Source organism: Lactuca saligna, chromosome 3 (genome assembly GCF_052625555.1).
Source record: "Lactuca saligna cultivar CGN05327 chromosome 3, ASM5262555v1, whole genome shotgun sequence".
NCBI lineage: Eukaryota > Viridiplantae > Streptophyta > Magnoliopsida > Asterales > Asteraceae > Lactuca > Lactuca saligna.
Genome location: NC_136419.1, coordinates 224,621,484 through 224,642,255, shown reverse-complemented (window position 1 = coordinate 224,642,255; position 20,772 = coordinate 224,621,484).

The following is a 20,772-nucleotide window of genomic DNA, read 5'->3' as shown; positions in this document are numbered from 1 at the left end:
TTTTATTATGGCTTTTAAGATACCCGATGTATGGTTTTGTTATATGACATTCAGTGTCATGACTTTTATTATTATTTTAAAAACAAAATTTTTGGGTCGTATTTTTGGGATTTTTCACATATCGTTATAATAGAAATTTATACGATGACGGACATCCATCACCGATTCCTAATCTCGTGTCCTTTGTCCTTCTAGCCTTCGCACTCTTCTAGAGAGATGAGTAGCCCTCCCTTCGACAATTTCCATCTTATCTTCAATTTTCACATTTTTCTCAAACAATTGTGATAAGGCGTTCACTTCAGAAGAATGTGGGGGATGTGGTCGAGATAATTGACCAGTCTCATACATCTTAGCAGCTCTTTCTTCTGCCACCCACCTATCGACGGTTTAGGCTATCCGTGCAGGTTCATCTTGAACTCTATGACTTCCTGAAGAAGTCGCCTTCTGATTCTTCTTAATCTTTTTCAATATTGGTATGGATTTACGTTTCGTGCGTTTCATCTTTGCTCCTCCTAGAACTTGACGATAAAGAGTGTTCGTTGGTGGTAAAGATGATGCTACTGATTCTATCTCCTCCATTGGTTTGCTTTGTTCCATTGGTTCACTCTCTTCCCATTCATTGGGAAGTAAAGGTGCTCCATCATCAGAAGGGATTGGATGGAAGGTGGTTGGATTTATAGGGTAGTAAGGATCGCCTACCATCCTGGGAAATGAAACTTTCTCTTCTTCATCCGTATCCTCGATGATTATCCATTCTCGTGAATGTGCCATGTCTAATTCCTATACATTTTGGATCATCAAGAGTTTAGTCTATCAAATATTTCTCCCAAATTAAATATTCCATATGATCTGATCATAATAAAATGTAGTTGCGCACCTACACCTAGTTGTGAGAGGATCTATGAGCATATAAACTTTAGTTGGAATATTTAATCTAAATCCTTGAGATCAAAAACATTCTAGGTATTAAGGTGTATTTTCTTCGCGGGTCTGAGTCTTTATATAAGACTTTATTTTCTTATTGTATTCATGCTTTAATTATTGTTTGTTACTTTACTAGAATAATTAATAATACTTGTATCGTAGGCTAAGAGATATATCTAAACCTAATAGAGTAAGCCCTAAACTATAGACGTTCTTTCCTAAGAAAGTACTAGTTCACTATAGTTAATAGCTCTGATACCAATCTGTCACACCCCGGCCGTCGGCGGAAACACCGGGTAGTCTAACGTCATTTTTCGTATCACAGTTATATAACATACATTGAACAATACTTAAAGAAAGTACATACCTTTATTGATGTTTGAAAGTTACATTATTGTTTTCCTAGTATTTATTACATAATTTTTGACTATGACATACTTCTTAATGAACAGAAAGATAATAGTAAAACTTCTTTTGCTCGAATACATACCAACTTTTCAAGTTCCTGAAAACACATGCATTTTAAATTACATCAACATAAAGTTGGTGAGTTCATAGGTTTTGACTCCATAAAATAATACATTTTTACACATTCAAAAGTATAGTTTTGAAAGTATCATTTTGACTCTCCAACATTAGGTATAATAGTATACTTATCAATTAAGTGTTATACCAAAAAAGTTCTTAATCTTAAGGTATAAGTAGGGGAAAACTTATACTTAACATTAATACTTGTATACGACAAGGTATAATGTTTCTAACAATGTGCTACCAGGAGCCTGTAACCGTTGCTATGACATAATACCTCAGATAGAACAATACACTCATGTTTTACCATGAGAACAAATACACTCATGAGTTAACATGAGAAACAACACCGTACGCTTCATCGATACTGGAATAATAAAAAATAAAACAATAGTTCATCACTTGCTTTTGGTTGACTGTAGCTAACAGTCGCAAGTGGGGTGGTAAGCCCGTATACTAATTATACACGACTTCCTTGCTCACACGGGATTAACGGTTATAGTTCAGAGGATTTCCCCTAAGATTTCCAATCTTAGTTGATGAATATAATTACTCATGTAGACTTTGAGGGCTTCCTATAGCTCTAAAAACAAAAGCATCTTCGTGTCTAAAACCTTATGTTACTAGACTTTGCTTTTAAACATTACTCCTAGCTTCATAATATTTAGGCAGTATAACAACTATATCTTGAAGTAAAAACCAGGTTTTATCTTAACCTAAAACCAGTAATAACAACATATAACGTTTCTAGTTTTATCTTGACATAAAACTATCAATAACAATACCAACTTTTATCTTGACATAAAACTAACAATAACAACATATAACATATCCAGTTTTATCTTGACATAAAACTATTAATAACAACATACTATATAACCTAACATTTAGAACTTTCAAATATTACTTCGGTATTATATCGCACACAACATATATGTAGAATCCTAAGTATAACTCAAGATCTACATTAGTAAACTTAACATACTGATAAATTAATAATAGTTGAATGTATTCAAAATGTTATATTTAGAACAATCATATTTCGATTATCATAACTATATACTATCATATAGACCAAATAATAACATATATACAATGACTAGTATGCGTTTTCCCCCAAAATAATAGAAAGTGGGGTCGTGAAACTCACCCTAGTAGCGTGAGTTTATGATATCTGTGCAAAACGGTCAGCATGCAAGATCTTCGGGGCTCAGGATGCAAGATGGCCTCAGCAAAGGAGAGAAAGGGAAGAAGTTTTGGTGTAAGAATGGCTGAAGTCGGACCTACTATTTATAGTAGGAATTTAGGACACTCACGTCGTGAATTTGGATCCTATCCTCTCGCAATCTTGTCACACCTTCTAGATTCTGAAATGTGACAAAATGACTCCTCACGTCGTGAGTGTCATAAAACTCACATCGTGAATTAGTTAGCTTCGGGTTTCTGAAAGCTAAATCTTCGGAAGGCCATAAATTTTGCATACGAACTCCGTTTTTGATGTTCTTTATATGCACGTGTAGGTATTTACGAGTACTACAACTCTATTTTAGACTTAAACAGCTAATTCGAAGTCTATTTTAAATTTCTCTTATTATAGAGATTTATAGTGTTCGGTTATTATAACTTCTTCATGCGAAGTCAGATTCAAGGTTCTCTATATATTTGAAATCGTATGGACGTATACTTTAAGTTGTATCATAAAGAAAGTTCATATTTGTATTAGAATTTATCATGAGCTACATAACATTCTTACCACATTACTAGGTTAACATAATCACATTACATGATTGGCATAATCACATGTGATTGCCTATTGACCTATTTTGACTAGTGTTACAAATTGACAACCTCCACTTGTGCTTTTCCTATCCAGATTGCAACCACCTAAGTCAGCATCTGAAAATGCTTGTATGAAGAATCCAATTTTCGAAGGATACCACAATCCTAACAAAATTGATCCTTTGAGATAACGAAAAATATTCTTGAGTGCAGTGAGACGTGGTTATCGTGGATTCGACTAATACCTAGCACAATTACAAACAGAAAACATGATATCAGGGCTACCTACTAAGAGATAAAGTAATGAACCTATCATGCTTCTCTAAACACCCTAAAGTGCACCAAAGTGTGCCTAAGTCCTTATCTAAGCCCTAATTTGATGTATAAACCATCCTGGACATGTTTAAACCTTCCTTTATTGTGTCTAAACCTTGAAAAACATCAAATACCCACAAATATAGGTGTTTACGGTTTGGGGATCTCCCAAAACCGTAAACACCCTAAAGTATGTTAAAATGGGTCGTTTTCCTTCCTTAGGCCTATAAACTAGCTTATGCACTTACCTAATTGTGTTAAGGACTTGAAAACATGTCTATACACTCCTCAATATGGGTTTACGGTTTTAAACCCAAAGGAAAACGCCATGAGGCCGTAAACTCCTCAAAGGAGGTGTTTTGTTGCCCTAGTCCATTCCAAAGGCCAAACCACTTAGTAGAAATGCTTCAATGGCTTGCTAAACCACAAAACAACACTTGGACTTTAAGACTAGAGCTTACGGCCATAAACTCTAGAGTTTACTACCGTAAACTCCCTAAGTCTTGACCATCAAAACCGTAAACTCCAAGGGAGTTTACCCTTGGACTCCAAACACACTAGTCTTACCCTACCAACACTCAGATGCAATCCTTGTGATCTTTAAGACTTGAAACAAAGTGTTTTCATGTTCTAGGGTGTCCCAACCTAATTTATTAGTTATAAATTGGCTAATTTGTTATATATATGTTCATTATATGATAACTAGGCTCGTGCATGTGTACAAGTCATCATTTGTCACCTAGCACCGTACCCGACACTTCAATCAAATGCACTCACCACAAGTGAGTTCATACCCCTTTAATTAACCATTGATATAATTTTAAATTTGTTAAATGCTTTTATGCGGGGGAATACAAGTTGAATACTTTTAGTTGTTACATCAATCACATGTGATTAATAACTACAAAACCAATGATTTTACTACTATTCAAACTGTTTATCAAAGCTGTTTACTTCAAACTGTTTTACAAACTATTTTACTTATCAAATACTTTTACTTAAAATTTGTTATGCTTATTATAAATTGCATGCTCGTATATGTATATTTATATAAACAGTGTTTAAAAGGTTTAGAAAGGTTGCACGCCCTATTTCCTTTTCCTCGATTTGGATGTGGTCTGGTGGGATATCGGGTAGCCATCCGAAGGTCGTTTCAATATTAATTATATATCATGTGTACATATATAGACATAAAAGTTCTTCCATGTTCATACATACTAGTTACATCATTTGTAAGTTACCATCGGGGTAACACAAGATCATACATATACTATTGTTAGATCAATGAGTCAGTTCATTTATGAGTCAGTACTTATTACTATGAGAACATATACAACTATACTAGAAAGAGAACATATACAACTATACTAGAAAGAGAACATATACAACTATACTAGAAAGAGAACATATACAACTATACTAGAAGGAGAACATATACAACTATACTAAAAAGAGAACATATACAACTATACTAAAAGGAGAACATATACAACTTTACTAGAAACAGAACATATACAACGATACTAGTACGAGTAACATTACATTACATATACATGAATACATTAACCATTGTGATCCGAATCGGAGCATGACTTCAATGTCATGACCGGTGTTGTAGCTAGAGTCTCTTGAAGGGAGAGCGTGAGTTTGCGTATAGATCTATACTGGATTGACTATCCTACACCTTGCTGCTAGCTACAGCCGGGCCTGCAGGTCTGCGGGTGCCAAACGTCATTTCATTTTACAACCTACATTTGCCGTTGTTTATCCAGTCGATAGTATGGTACAATTAATCACATGATACCTTAATATAAATCCGGTTTAAGGTAGTTAGTACAGCACTAGTTCCTATAATACAACAACTACACTACTACATTAATTTACCCTTTACATATTTAGTGATCTTTTCACTTAAATGGTATTGTACAAACTATATTTTGAGAATGTTAGTTACAATGGGGAAAATTACACACTTTTACAGTAAACGAACATACAAAATAGTTATGCCTCGGTAGAAGGCTACTTTTAATAGAAAATATAGGTTTTTCTAGGAGATTCAAACATTTACAAACACTTACAAACGTTTACAAACTCATACTTATAACTACGTTCAAAAATTTTGATACAACCACCGACACTAAAATACTTATGAACTCACCAGCTTAATGCCGATAAACTCTTTCAAAATAACTTGTATTCGCAGGTCATCAGTAGACAGGTACCGAGACCAGCTTTTGAGAAGATGGAGCGCTTTTAAGACTCATCTTATTATTTTGATTTACATTTTTGGTGTCTATAACTGTACAGAACACGCTTGTATTAAAATTATATATATTTAATGCAATGGATGATGTTGTTTGCTTGTTTACTATTATACTGTGTTGTGATACTGTACATGACGTCGTCCGCCCAGAACGTTTCTGCCGTTCTTGGTTTTGAGGTGTGACAAAAGGCAAGTCATCGTCTTCTCTACTCTACCAGACATTAATATCAATTTATATATTTTAGTTTACCATTAAATGATATGTTATCTTTCTCTAGTAAATTAAGCTTAACAACCGAAGTGATTCTCATCTATCATGCAAGCATTGCTGGTGTGCCTCTGTCTATCAAATCTAGTGCCCACCCTATGTTGAACTGATTAAAGATTGCAAGCTTTGAGTCATGCTTCGATTTGGGTTAAATATATACATAAAACAGACATAAATTGATGCCCTATCCCAAGTTGCTGCCCTGGGCCTTTCTCAACTCGCCCAGGTAGTGGGTAGGGCCTATACCTATGTATCCTAAATTCGATTTCAAAGACCTAAAAAAATCATTATCCTTGTAGGAGTGATGACATGATGGGGAGAGAAAGGGTTGGGTAAGTGTAAATTGAGTTGTTATCATCGAGAGGGGGCCTTGAATTTTTCATCTTCGAACGTGTTCGGTGTGGAGGTATTGTTAGTATAGATGGTGCAAATAAATTTAGTAGAGTGAGACAAGTTGTTTGGGTAGATTTTTGGTGCACAAATGGGAAACAATGAAATTATCATAGTGAGTCGTGGTGGATGAAAAAAAAAAAAAAAAAAAAAAAAAAAAAAAAAAAAAGACGGGTCGACTCTAAATAAAAAAAAGTTGAAAATATTAGGTATTTTAGAAAAAGTTAAAATTTAAGCATTTATAAATAATATTCCACAAAAAAAATCCTAAACACTACCATATATAAAATATTTTCTTATTAATACACAACAAGATTTCTTCATACATGATAATTTACGTTTTAAAATATTGTATTATACAACTCTATTAAACATAAAATATTTTGTACAGAGAACCATTATTACGTATGTATCACTTCTCATAGAAAATACAAGCTTAACGTAAACTTTCAAATCTAACCTAATAAATGAAAATCAATTTTAACAAATGTTATGTTTTCATAGAATTTGACACATATCATTTTCTAAAAGTTTGAATTATTTTTTCCATTTTTCATTTTCTTGTATTTTTTATTTTCTTAAATTTAAAATTCTTTTTTAGTGAGATTTATATATCCAAGATAGATTATTCTATTAAATTTTATAAAAAAAATACTCTACAACCTTTAAAATCTCATACATTATATATTAAATTACTTACTTTATTTATTATATCGTTTATATTTATATAAAACCATTACTTTAAAAAAAAATATAATGCTTATAACTTTATATTAATTTTTTTTATAAACCCTTGTAATACACAGATCACACACTTGATTCTAAGACTGTAAGGAGTGGGAGGGATGGTTCCCTCACTTTTGGTGGGCCATACCTTTCCTTCCCTCACTCTCCTTTCCCTCACCTAAAAGCCAAGGAGTGGGAGGGAAACCTTCCCTCACTTTTTTTTTATATAATTTTAAAATTAATATCAAACATAAAATTTAATAAAAAATAAAAAGTATTTCACTAAGTAAAATAAAAATTACATTAACCTAAAATTTAAATAAGAAGACAAAAAATCCCAAAAAAAAAAATCAAACAAACTACAACATAGTAAAAATTATTAATTAATATCGTAATATTATTTAAACCTAGATACGTCACTCGGAATCAGCGTCTTCGTCCTCGCCTACATCACCTGCATCATTCTCCCCAGCGTCACTCTCGTCTTCGGAATCTTCACTCTCGACAAACATATCAGAATCCTCGTCTGATTCGTCAAACAAATTATCATCGTAAAATAACTCTTGCGATGGTTGAACATGAGCCCTATAAATGTTCTCCACCAAATCAGCACGAAGGGCCTGATGAAGGTCGCGATTGTGTACTTCTCTTTTGTTCACCCTATACTCTTGTGTACCAACGGCTACTCCTTCGACATTTGGCAAAACTTCATTTTCATTATATCGGCATATCGCTCTTCCTTCGTCTTCAAGAATCATACTATGCAATATGATACATGCATACATTACGTGTTGTAACCTTTTCACCTCATATGACCTTGCCCCGACCGTTAGTACTTGCCAACGTCTCTTAAGTACACCAAATGCTCGCTCCACATCCTTCCTAGCTGACTCTTGCACCTCTTTAAACTTTTTCCTTTTTGGGTCGTTAGGATATGTAAACGATTTCACAAAAACAGACAAAGGAGGATATATAACGTTAGTAAGATAGTATCTGTAACATCCCCCTCTAGCACGTATCACAATATTGTCCGCTTTGGGCCACTCGGCACGAGGACTTCCCAGGGGGTCACCCATCCTGCTACTACTCCCGCCCGAGCACGCTTAACTGTAGAGTTCTTATGGGATCTGCTGCCCTCACGACTTTAAAACGCGTTGTGATAGGGAAGGTATCCACACCCCTTATAAGGAATGCTTAGTTCTCCTTCCCAGCCGATGTGGGATCAGATCTAACCCACTTTCACCCCCCATTATAGGGTTCGACGTCCCTGTCAAACACATCGACCCGTGCCCTAGCTCTGATACCATTTGTACCAGGATGGGTGACCCCCTGGGAAGTCCTCGTGCCGAGTGGCCCTAAGCGGACAATATTGTGATACGTGCCAGGGGGGATGTTACAAATGGTATCAGAGCTAGGGCACGGGTCGATGTGTTCGACAGGGACGTCGAACCCTATAATGGGGGGTGAAAGTGGGTTAGATCTAATCCCACATCGGCTTGGAAGGAGAACGAAACATTTCCTTATAAAGGGGTGTAGATACCTTCCTTGTCACAACGCGTTTTAAAGTCGTGAGGGCAGCAGATCCCATAAGAACTCTGCAGTTAAGCGTGCCCAGGCGGGAGTAGTACCAGGATGGGTGACCCCCTGGGAAGTCCTCGTGCCGAGTGGCCCAAAGCAGACAATATTGTGATACGTGCCAGAGGGGGGTGTTACAGTATCCAAGCTTACATGCTGCCCCATTTGCTTGAAAAGGTACATCGTGTGTCACACCCCCAAACCAAGGATGGCGGAAACGTCCGGGGATGGAGGACTTCATGTAAAGTATCACAACAATGAGTATAATAGTGCTCAAAGTAAATACAACCAACACAAATATAATTGAAAACATTACATCAAATCACATGTTTACATGATTCACATCAATTACATTATGATACAAAATGAACTGTTTGACGATTTATCATCCCATCCTCAAAACGTTGTTGATTTCCTGTTTTCACTGAATTCCTGAGAATACAAGTAGTTTTGAAAAGTGTCAACACAAAGGTTGGTGAGTTCATAAGAGATTTCGTGAGAAAAGTAAGCCGTTTTCCTTGTAAAAGCGTTAGAATTTGTATCCAGAAAATCTGATATTTTCTTTAAAACCTGTGTAATGTAGTCTTATGACCGAAGACCAAAATGTATAAGTAACCCTTCTTACTAATAGAAAATGTTATGTGTTTAAATGGACATGGACGCGTGTGAATTAAATGAAATTTTCGTATGTTCTCATGTTTGTTAATACTTTATGTATATGTAGTCCTAAATCCGAGGACCAAGAAAGAACAAGTATTGACTATACTTAAAGGTATAAATGTGGTTTCAAATGATGTATAGTCATAACTACCAAAACCGAAAGTGTACAGTAATATTTGTACTCATTGAGATAAAAAGTGATTTTAAATCGACATAAAACTCATTTAGGTTTTATAAATAAAATCCCGTAAACTTTATGGATTTTTATATCCCTATGTGAGTCGCTATAATCATACTATGACTATGTGAACCTGCCACGACGTTTCTCAGGAGTCGCAAAAACTGAAATGACATTTGTCACCCGTAGACCTGCAGGTCCCACTGTAGCTAGGAGCAAGGTGTGGGGTGTCAAACCCAATATAGATCTATATGCAAGTATCACGTTCTCCCTCAAGGAGATTCTGATTATAACTACCAGGAATTATATCCCGCACTCGGACGTACGGGGAGAGAATGTCTCACAATATAGGTTAACAAGTTTACGTGAAATGTGTGTGAATATAAATCTTTTTTGTATGAATGTACCCTTTCTGTACGAGTGTGTTGTGTGATGTATCATGAACTATACCTATTATAGTTTATCTAAAACGTTTGTAATATGTATGAACTCTTTTATGGAAATGTATTAGTGTTATGAATTTATTAAACTATACTTTTTATAATTTACTATACGTGTTCTAAAATGAATGTATAATATTTATTACGAATGACTTAGTTTCAGTTCATGATGATAACTAACAAAGAAACACATTCAATAATTAGAACTTATGATTATACACTTTGCTCAACATAATACAAAGTGTTATGATATTTTTATGCTGTTGGCTAACATTAGCCATTCTGCACTGTTTTGGAAAAATCATAGAAAAATCATACGAAGTCGAAAACTAGATCCGTAAATTTTGAGAGTTCACAAAATGTGTCTAGTTTACTCATAATTTTTATCACGATTTTTAATGACCTCCAACTTGGGTGAAAAAGTCCAAACTCACAGACTGGTCCGGATCGTTGCTTGAAATGATAGGCACTTTTGTAAAAATCACCATAAATTGTAGAAAAATCGTATGGAGATGTGCAAGTAGTCATTTTAAATATAAGAACTTGAATTATTTGCACCTTGTACAGTTTTGAAAACAAAAATGTTTAAGATGCCCAAAACAGTCCGTGAATGGAGTTGAACTTTTCTGATGAAGGCTGTTAGAAAAATGTAGTTATGTTCTTGGTGTTTTAACTTGTATTCCCCCCCCCCCCCCCCCCCTGAAAACTTGAGAAAACATGAAAATGTAGGGGTATGAACTCACCTTGAGTGATTTCAGTATATAAGTGTTGAAGAAAGAAGTGTTAAACCCAAGAACACTTGAAGAATCACTTGGAGATTCGAAGCTCTAACACAAATATGATGGAGTTTGTGTAAGATATCCATGATTTGAGTGGAAATAAGTGAGATAATCATAAGGAGAATGGATTATGCTTACCAAATGTGGAAGAACACTTGATAATCAGCCTTGAATATCGATTTTGGTGGAGAAAAAACTTTGAGAGAAAAGTGGTGTTTGATACTTAGTTAAATGAGAGCAAATGAGAGAAATGAGGAGAGAGGATGTTTGTTCCAGCTCTAAAAACGTGAGAATGAGTGTAAATTGAGTGTAAGGGACATTGAAGTGACCTAGGTAAGGTGGGGAGGTATGGCTGGTCATAGAGTGGGTGTGGGGAGGTTGCTTGTGACATAAGTTAAGGCAAGGTCAACACTCCACCTTAAATAAATCCCCCATTAGATCTTTATTATTTAGATAATGATTTTCATCAAAATATGTTTAAATTATGAATATTTAGGGTTTATTATGTTAAAATATAATTTCTGGAGAAAATCCCGCTTTAAAATCACGAAAAACGGGCTATAAATTTTAAAAATATCAAAAAGGGGCTAAAAGTGACAATATTCCGAATTCTGGCCGAGGTTCGGCCTTCTGATGTTGAAACCGAGAGGAGAGAGGGTAGAAACCGAGAGGGGAGAAGAGAGAGGGCAGGAACCGAGAGGCGCAAAGAGACAGAGAGAAGAGAAGGAGCAGAGACTGAGAGAAGAGAAGAGAGAGCAGAGAGGCGGAAGGCGAATAGAGAGTGTGAGAAGCGACAGAAAGGAGGCGACAGAGACCGAGACTCAGTCTATTCTACAGGGATTCGGTCCTCCGGGTTCAGCCAACAAAGGCTCGGTCCGGTCTGGTGCTCTCAGTCCTAGGTCTCGACCTTAAGGAGCTTCGGCTCCTTGAGAAGGGTTTCGGTTCCTAAGGTCCATTTTTCTCGTTTTTACCCCGTTTTAAGCCGTTTTTGACCTGGTTAAGGGTCGGAATGACCCGAATGATTCTAAAAAGTTACGGGAACTTTTTGAGAGAGATTTGGGAGAGATTTCACATACTTGGAGAGATTTGGGAGAGATTTGACATTCTCTGAGAGATTTCTCATACAGAGAGATATTTGAGAGAGGTTTCACATACTTGGAGAGATTTGGGAGAGATTTGACATAGGGAGAGATAGAGTGAAAATGATTGAGAGAATTGTGAGTGTCTGGCATCGCAATGCATGGTTCGTAAACCCTGTTAAGCCTTGTTTAAGGATCTTACACACTCCCGAGGAGTATGCAACATTGTTTTATCAGTTTGGCTCGCCACGTACCACAGTTTTAGGTTAAGGAGATCTAGATGTTCGCACTTTTTGCTTTATGATTTCTTATTAGAATAGAGAGTTATGTAGAAGTTTCATAATGTAAATTCTAGTACCCACAGGCAAATTGAGTCAAACGGTTTGACTTGTTGACTTCGGTTAACTTTGTCTTGACCGGAACTTGATGGTTGTCACATCATCCCCCGATAGAGGGAATTTCATCCGGAAATTTGAATTCAGGCAAGGAGTAGGCATAAACAATCGAGCCAAGAAGTGAGGATACTTCCTAATCGACTGACTCACGCGCTCCCATGTGACTCTAGGTCCTTGGTTAGTATTCCAGCGAACTTTCACTAATGAGAAGCGGCGTTGTTTCATCCGCTTGACCTCGGTCCATGGTCACTATGGTTCTTCCAAGAAGGTGAGGCTCTTGTGGAACTCAATCTCGTCGAGGGGAATTGCAAGAGTCTTGTCGGACAGATACTTCTTGTAAGTTTGGAACGCGTTGGGTAGAGTGTACTTTACCAAGCTCGCGGAAGTAGATTGAAGTAGCGAGTTACAGAGCTGATTCTGCCAAGAATCTCGAAAGGCATAATTATTTGGGGTATTGGCTTTCCATGCTTTCCGAAGCGTACTAAGCCTTCCCAGAGTGAGTGTTTCCAGAGGAATTTGGTCACTTATACTGGAGTTCTAAAGGTTTCTCCGTCTTGTTTCTCTTCCTGTCAAGGGTTGCCCCCTTTAGGGTCAAAGTTGGGAGGGGGTCCGTATTTTTCGAGAAGTTCCAAAGGAACTAAGACGGTAGGTCAGCGAGACCCAGAATTTTGGCGTATTCTTGCTAACGCCTTCGGTGCTGACTGTTTCTCAACGGTTTTGATCAATTGAAAGGGTTCTTATGAATTTCCACCTTGATAACGATGTGTCTTGAGAATTGAACTCCTCAATTCCAAAACCCGTATCTAGAGAACTTCGGGTAATACTTCTCTGATCGTATTGCTTCCCTAGTTTGTTGTAGCTGCTCTCCTTGGTTTCCGTCTTACTACGAGGGTAGATAAGTAAGTCATTTGTAATGACTATGATGAACTGATCCTAGCAAGAATGGCATATCCTATTTGTTACATTCATGAATCCTACGAGTGGGTTTGGTCCTATCCGAGGGTATCACTACGAACTTTCAGCGTCCGCATCGAAATTGGAGGATTGTTCTCGGACATCCTTCTTCAATACTCATGACTGGTGATATTCAGATCTCAGGTCCAATTCCTGAAGGGTACCTCGTTCATTGCGGTTGGTCGTCTTATTCGTCTATGCGAGGCAGATAGTAAAGGTTTCTATTGGAGATGTTGTCGGCGCCTCTGAAATCGATGGAATTATGAGCAATTTGCTTTTCTATTTGACGAATAAGACGAGAGTTTTCCAGGGTGAGAAGCTTGGTTCTTCAATTTCATTGTTGAGTAGTTCGACAAGTTTGACCTGACAGCTCTTGTAGCTCGGTAGGAAGTATGTGGGTTTGGTTTACGCGACTAGGCCTTTTTTTGAATGGTAGGACATTTACTCATCCTTCTGGGCAACCTTAGCCCGAAGCTCATGGTAGGACTCGTACCATATCTGTCCCAAGCTTCTATGCTTGAATCTTGTCTGCTACATGCGCGACATTCCCGAAGGTCTCCTGTATATACATGTGATAAGGCTTCGGGAAGTATAACACTCCTCTGGTGCGTGTTTTGGAGTTCCACAGCGAGAGATGACCCAAAGGTCCATGCTGGATGTTTATGAGAGACGATAGTTTCGACATTCGGGGGGGTTAGGCGAAGGGCCCTTTTGTAATCGTTAAATCGGGAAGACGAGGGCTATATCAATCAAAATTGGATAACGACAACAATATCTTTTTAGATAACATGAGATAAGTTGTATTCAAAGGAAGAGATCACTAGAGTGATAGAGTGTCCTTTATTTCTTTTCTGTGTGTTCCGTTTTGTTAAATGTTATGATTATTGCAGATGATTCATACCACAGTGTCTAGCACTGGTAGTGGGTGTGTTTTCGATAGCCAGTAATGATACTTGATATCATGATTCCTGACAGGTCTCCTCACGATCGAGCAATATATGATCGTCGTATGTAAATTGATATCGTGCAATCATCGAGTGGGTGACCCCACTCAACCTCTAATACTAGACATGGAATTGGAGTCAGGATGGAATTATCTGTTTCAATACTCTAGTATTTTGATTTTTAAATTAACCCCGGTGTATGGACAAGGTCATCACAACTTATAGGTAATGCTCCTAAGGTCACATATGAATCTCTTTGGTTTGATTTGTATGAGAGAGAAAATATTTTCGCTACTTTTTAGAAGGAAGGTTACTTTAGTAAGCGTACCAAATTCATTACAAACATATAGTACCTAAACGTTTGGTCGTTGGAAACATTACAAAAGTCCTAACATGGTTCCCTTGCTGCTCCTGTTGGTGTGTTCATCACATTCCTCCTGTTCCTTCGTTATTCTTCTCAGTTGGACATTCTCTCTTGAAGTGTCCCGTTTCACCGCATAGGTAGCATACTGGGCCTACCTTGGTGCAGGTGATTGAAGGGAGGTGATGGGCCGGGGCCCTACAGAAACGCACGGTATGCCCTTTCCTGTTGCAGTTTTTATAGTGCATCTCCCGGCAAGCCCCATGGTGATGAAATCCACATTGGTTGCACTTTGGGAGTGATCCCTCATATGGTCTGGCAGGTATTTCGGTGGCAGACCCTGTGGCTAGTGTCGAGGCATGTGTCATGACTGCTGTTGTAATGGTAGGGGTGGCCCTAGGTTGTTGTCTTTTAGTGTATCCTTGAGATCGGTGACGCTCTTTCATGTTCCAAAACTTTCTCTTCTTGTTCGTAGGTTCGTGGCCTGAGGTATTTTTGTTGGTAGGTACCCATTGGTGTCCCTGATTGTTACCACAATTTGTATTGTTAGTACCGCTTCCACCCCTGCTAACGTTGGTAGTATTGAAATGCACCATGACGGCTGCCACATCTGCCGTGACTGCAGCTTGAAAAGTAGCAGCGTCTATCTGTAGTGTTGGCGCCTTGCTAGTTGGTTTGTTGCCTCTTGGTGAAGACATAGCTCTGTTTCATGACGAAAAACGACTTCGTTAGTGGAAATGATTGTCTTAAGTGCATCCTTACAATTTATATTTACGCATATAAATTTTTGCACATTACTGTACTATTCTTAGTGTTTCTGCTAACGCTCCCGAGATGGAGTTATGGCAGTAGGTAGGAGTAGGTTTCATACGGACGTTAAGCTTTACTCCTCTTAGAATCATGTTTGTCCGAACACACTTGGCTAAGGAATTTTGATGGGATCCGGTGCATTAGTGCTGGAACGTTCGCAATCCATAGGTCTATGAAGAAGAAACTTCTCAACAAATGTTTAAAGGTGAGACGATAATGAGTTTTTTTTTAGAATGCCTATATGTCGTGAGTTTTCTAACTAATTTTATGTCATATCGATTCGTATCGAAGTTCGGTTGTTTAGGGTGTTCTGAAAACAATTTTTAACGAGATTCTTTGTATAATAAACTCATGTATTTTAGTAGCTCTGTATCCAAGTGAAACCTTATACTTGACCCAAGCTAGGTCCTTATCACGACCTATTGATGTATGCTTAGTTATATAATTAAGGCTAGATAGTCCTTCGAGTCTAATAGGTACATCCTAAGCCCATCTTGTTAATATGACTTTAGTAATCATGATTTTAGTGAAAATTTTGACCTCGATGCAGGTCTACTTCACATTTGTGCATGGGCGGTTTTTGATAGTAGATAGATTTCTCGATTAGTATGACCACTTAATTTGTAGTGTCGTGATTTTACTTACAATAGAGTAGCACCAGCGCATACTTATGAAGCTAATTTACTAGGTCTGGTGAGCGGCATGAACTCTACTTACGATGATCCATCCCTTGTGATGCCTGAGGCAAGGTCGATGCAATTTTGTAGCTTTGCCAATCAACGCTTTGCTACAATCATCATTTCTTTGAATGATGTGTGTCCTACCCTGTTACTCTCTTTCCTCTTCACGAGTGGCGATAAGGTCCTAAAAAGAGAGTTGGTCTCGGGAATAGTAGTATAATTCTGAGTCACCTGTACATGAGATGGTGGGGTCTATACTAGCGTGCAGTTTTCTGAACTCAGATTTTAGTCTTCCTGTTTTAATCCCCAATGATCGCGATCCGCCGGGTCCTTGCCGGGAGGGCTCTGTTCGTCAGTCCCCCGTGGTTGAGGTCATAGCACCCTCGTTGGTCTCCACATGGTGGTTGTTGTCATTGTTGTCAACATTCAACCCTCGATCACGATTGTCCAACGGGGTACAGGTTCGATATAGTCGAAACGGTTCGCGGAACCCTTGCTATGCATGGAGGATTGATTACCTCTGGTCCCGCTTATGATTCTTCTCATAACCATTCACCATTCCTCGAGTTCGGATTAGGAAAGTAAGGGTCGTCCGGTAAGTAGGATTTTGCTATGCCGTATTTGCGAGAATAGAAGTGGAGGAGATAAGTACTATGTGTCTAACTCTATTATCACTTACTTATAGGGGGTGATCCTTATTAGTTACTTCTATAATGACATAGTGAATACTAATTACATATAACAAGATACGATAGACCTTTGAATAAGTGATCCCACTCTAGGTCCACATCCAAACAAGGAAAAGGAAGTAAAGTAATGACCACAAATTCTAAGTCTATAATTTCTAAGTTATATATAACCTTAAAGTATCCACTTAGGGACTATAGACCTATTATTAAGGATCTATTTAGTTTTCATATAAGTTATGATATTACAAAATACTCCTATAGTATTTTAAACTCATGTTCTGTTCTAATGTTCTCATTGTGGTAGTGTTGGTAAGTTTTTAGACTTGTTGCCATATCACAACTATTCTTGGGCATGTGTTAATCACTCCTCGGACCAGCATAGTTGATCAGGCTATGCCACTCCCAAGACTGACCATACATCCCCGAACTTACCTGTGATATTCAACAATCATTACTTTTGTTTTGTCCTAGAGTGGTGCTGCCCTTAATATGTATGTATGCATTTATACCTTTAATAAGAAAACTATTTATTTCTAAAAGTATAGTTGTTTTGAAACTTTAAATCAGAGACTTAGTCCCAATGCATTTATAGTTTGTATATCTTATGTGGTTTGATATACTGAGTTCAGTATAAACAATGCTCTGATACTAATCTGTCACACCCCCAAACCAAGGATGGCGGAAACGTCCGGGGGTGGAGGACTTCATGTAGAGTATCACAACAATGAGTATAATAGTGCTCAAAGTAAATACAACCAACACAAATATAATTGAAAACATTACATCAAAACACATGTTTACATGATTCACATCAATTACATTATGATACAAAATGAACTGTTTGAAGATTTATCGTCCCATCCTCAAAACGTTGTTGATTTCTTGTTTTCACTGAATTCCTGAGAATACAAGTAGTTTTGAAAAGTGTCAACACAAAGGTTGGTGAGTTCATAAGAGATTTCATTAGAAAAGTAAATCGTTTTCCTTGTAAAAGCGTTAGAATTTGTATCCATAAAATCCGATATTTTTCTTTAAAATCTGTGTAATGTAGTCTTATGACCGAAGACCAAAATGTATAAGTAACCTTTCTTACTAATAGAAAATGTTATGTGTTTAAATGGACATGGATGCGTGTGAATTAAATTAAATTTCCGTATGTTCTCATGTTTGTTAATACTTTACGTATATGTAGTCCTAAATCCGAGGACCGAGAAAGAACAAGTATTGACGATACTTAAAGGTATAAATGTGGTTTCAAATGATGTATAGTCATAACTACCAAAACCAAAAGTGTACAGTAATATATGTACTCATTGAGATAAAAAGTGATTTTAAAATGACATAAAACTCATTTAGGTTTTATAAATAAAATCCCGTAAACTTTATGGATTTTTATATCCCTATGTGAGTCGCTATAATCATACTATGACTATGTGAACCTGCCACGACGTTTCTCAGGAGTCGCGAAAACTGAAATGACATTTGTCACCCGTAGACCTGCAGGTCCCACTGTAGCTAGGATCAAGGTGTGGGGTGTCAAACCCAATATAGATCTATATGCAAGTATCACGTTCTCCCTCAAGGAGATTCTGATTATAACTACCAGGAATTATATCCCGCACTCGGACGTACGGGGACAGAATGTCTCACAATATAGGTTAACAAGTTTACGTGAAATGTGTGTGAATATAAATCTTTTCTGTATGAATGTATCCTTTCTGTACGAGTGTGTTGTGTGATGTATCATAAACTATACCTATTATAGTTTATCTAAAACATTTGTAATATGTATGAACTCTTTTATGGAAATGTATTAGTGTTATGAATTTATTAAACTATACTTTTTATAGTTTACTATACGTGTTCTAAAATGAATGTATAATATTTATTATGAATGACTTAGTTTCAGTTCATGATGATAAACTAACAAAGAAACACATTCAATAATTAGAACTTATAATTATACACTTTGCTCAACATAATACAAAGTGTTATGATATTTATATGCTGTTGGCTAACTTTAGCCATTCTGCACTTTTTTGGAAAAATCATAAAAAAATCATACGAAGTCGAAAAGTAGATCCGTAAATTCTGAGAGTTCAAAAAATGTGTCTAGTTTACTCATAATTTTTATCACGATTTTTAATGACCTCAAACTTGGGTGAAAAAGTCCAAAATCACAGACTGGTCCGGATCGTTGTTTGAAATGATAGGCAGTTTTGTAAAAATCACCATAAATTGTAGAAAAATCGTATGGAGATGTGCAAGTAGTCATTTTAAAGCTACGAACTTGAATTATTTGCACCTTGTACAGTTTTGAAAACAACAATGTTTAAGATGCCCAAAATAGTCCGTGAATGGAGTTGAACTTTTCTGATGAAGGCTGTTAGAAAAATGTAGTTATGTTCTTGGTGTTTTAACTTGTATTCCCCCCCCCCCCCCCCCCCCCCTCTGAAAACTTGAGAAAACATGAAAATGTAGGGGTATGAACTCACCTTGAGTGATTTAAGTAGATAAGTGTTGAAGAAGAGAAGTGTTCAACCCAAGAACACTTGAAGAATCACTTGGAGATTCGAAGCTCTAACACAAATATGATGGAGTTTGTGTAAGATATCCATGATTTGAGTGTAAATAAGTGAGATAATCATAAGGATAATGGATTATGCTTACCAAATGTGGAAGAACACTTGATAATCTGCCTTGAATCTCGAGTTTGGTGGAGAAAAAGTTTGAGAGAAAAGTGGTGTTTGATACTTAGTGAAATGAGAGCAAATGAGAGAAATGAGGAGAGAGGATGTTTGTTCCAGCTCTAAAAACGTGGGAATGAGTGTAAAATGAGTGTAAAATAAGTGTAAGGGACATTGAAGTGACCTAGGTAAGGTGGGGAGGTATGGCTGGTCATAGAGTGAGTGTGGGGTGGTTGCTTGTGACATAAGTTAAGGCAAGGTCAACACTCCACATTAAATAAATCCCCCATTTGATCTTTATTATTTAGATAATGATTTTCATCAAAATATGTTTAAATTATGAATATTTAGGGTTTATTATGTTAAAATATAATTTCTGGAGAAAATCCCGCTTTAAAATCACGAAAAGCGGGCTTAAAATGTTAAAAATATCAAAAAGGGGCTAAAAGTGACAATATTCTGAATTCTGGCCGAGGTTCGGCCTTCTGATGTTGAAACCGAGAGGAGAGAGGGTAGAAACCGAGAGGGGAGAAGAGAGAGGGCAAGAACCGAGAGGGGAGAAGAGAGAGGTCAGGAACCGAGAGGCGCGAAGAGACAGAGAGGAGAGAAGGAGCAAAGACCGAGAGAAGAGAAGAGAGAGCAGAGAGGCGGAAGGCGAACAGAGAGTGTGAGAAGCGACAGAGCGTGCGAGAAGCGACAGAGAGGAGGCGACAGAGACCGAGACTCGGTCTCTTCTACAGGGATTCGGTCCTCCGGGTTCAGCCAACAGAGGCTCGGTCCGGTCTGGTACTCTCGGTCCTAGGTCTCGGCCTTAAGGAGCTTCGGCTCCTTGAGAATGGTTTCGGTTCCTATGGTCCATTTTTCTCGTTTTTACCCCGTTTTAAGCTATTTTTGACCTGGTTAAGGATCGGAATGACCCGAATGATTCTAAAAAGTTACGGGAACTTTTTGAGAGAGATTTGGGAGAGATTTCTCATACTTGGAGAGATTTGGGAGAGATTTGACATTCTTGGAGAGATTTCTTATACAAAGAGATATTTGCGAGAGGTTTCACATACTTGGAGAGATTTGGGAGAGATTTGACATTCTTGGAGAGATTTCTCATACAGAGAGATATTTGAGAGAGATTTCACATACTTGGAGAGATTTGGGAGAGATTTGACATTCTTGGAGAGATTTCTCATACAGAGAGATATTTGAGAGAGATTTCACATACTTGGAGAGATTTGGGAGAGATTTGACATTCTTGGAGAGATTTCTCATACAGAGAGATATTTGAGAGAGATTTCACATACTTGGAGAGATTTGGGAGAGATTTGACATTCTTGGAGGGATTTCTCGTACAGAG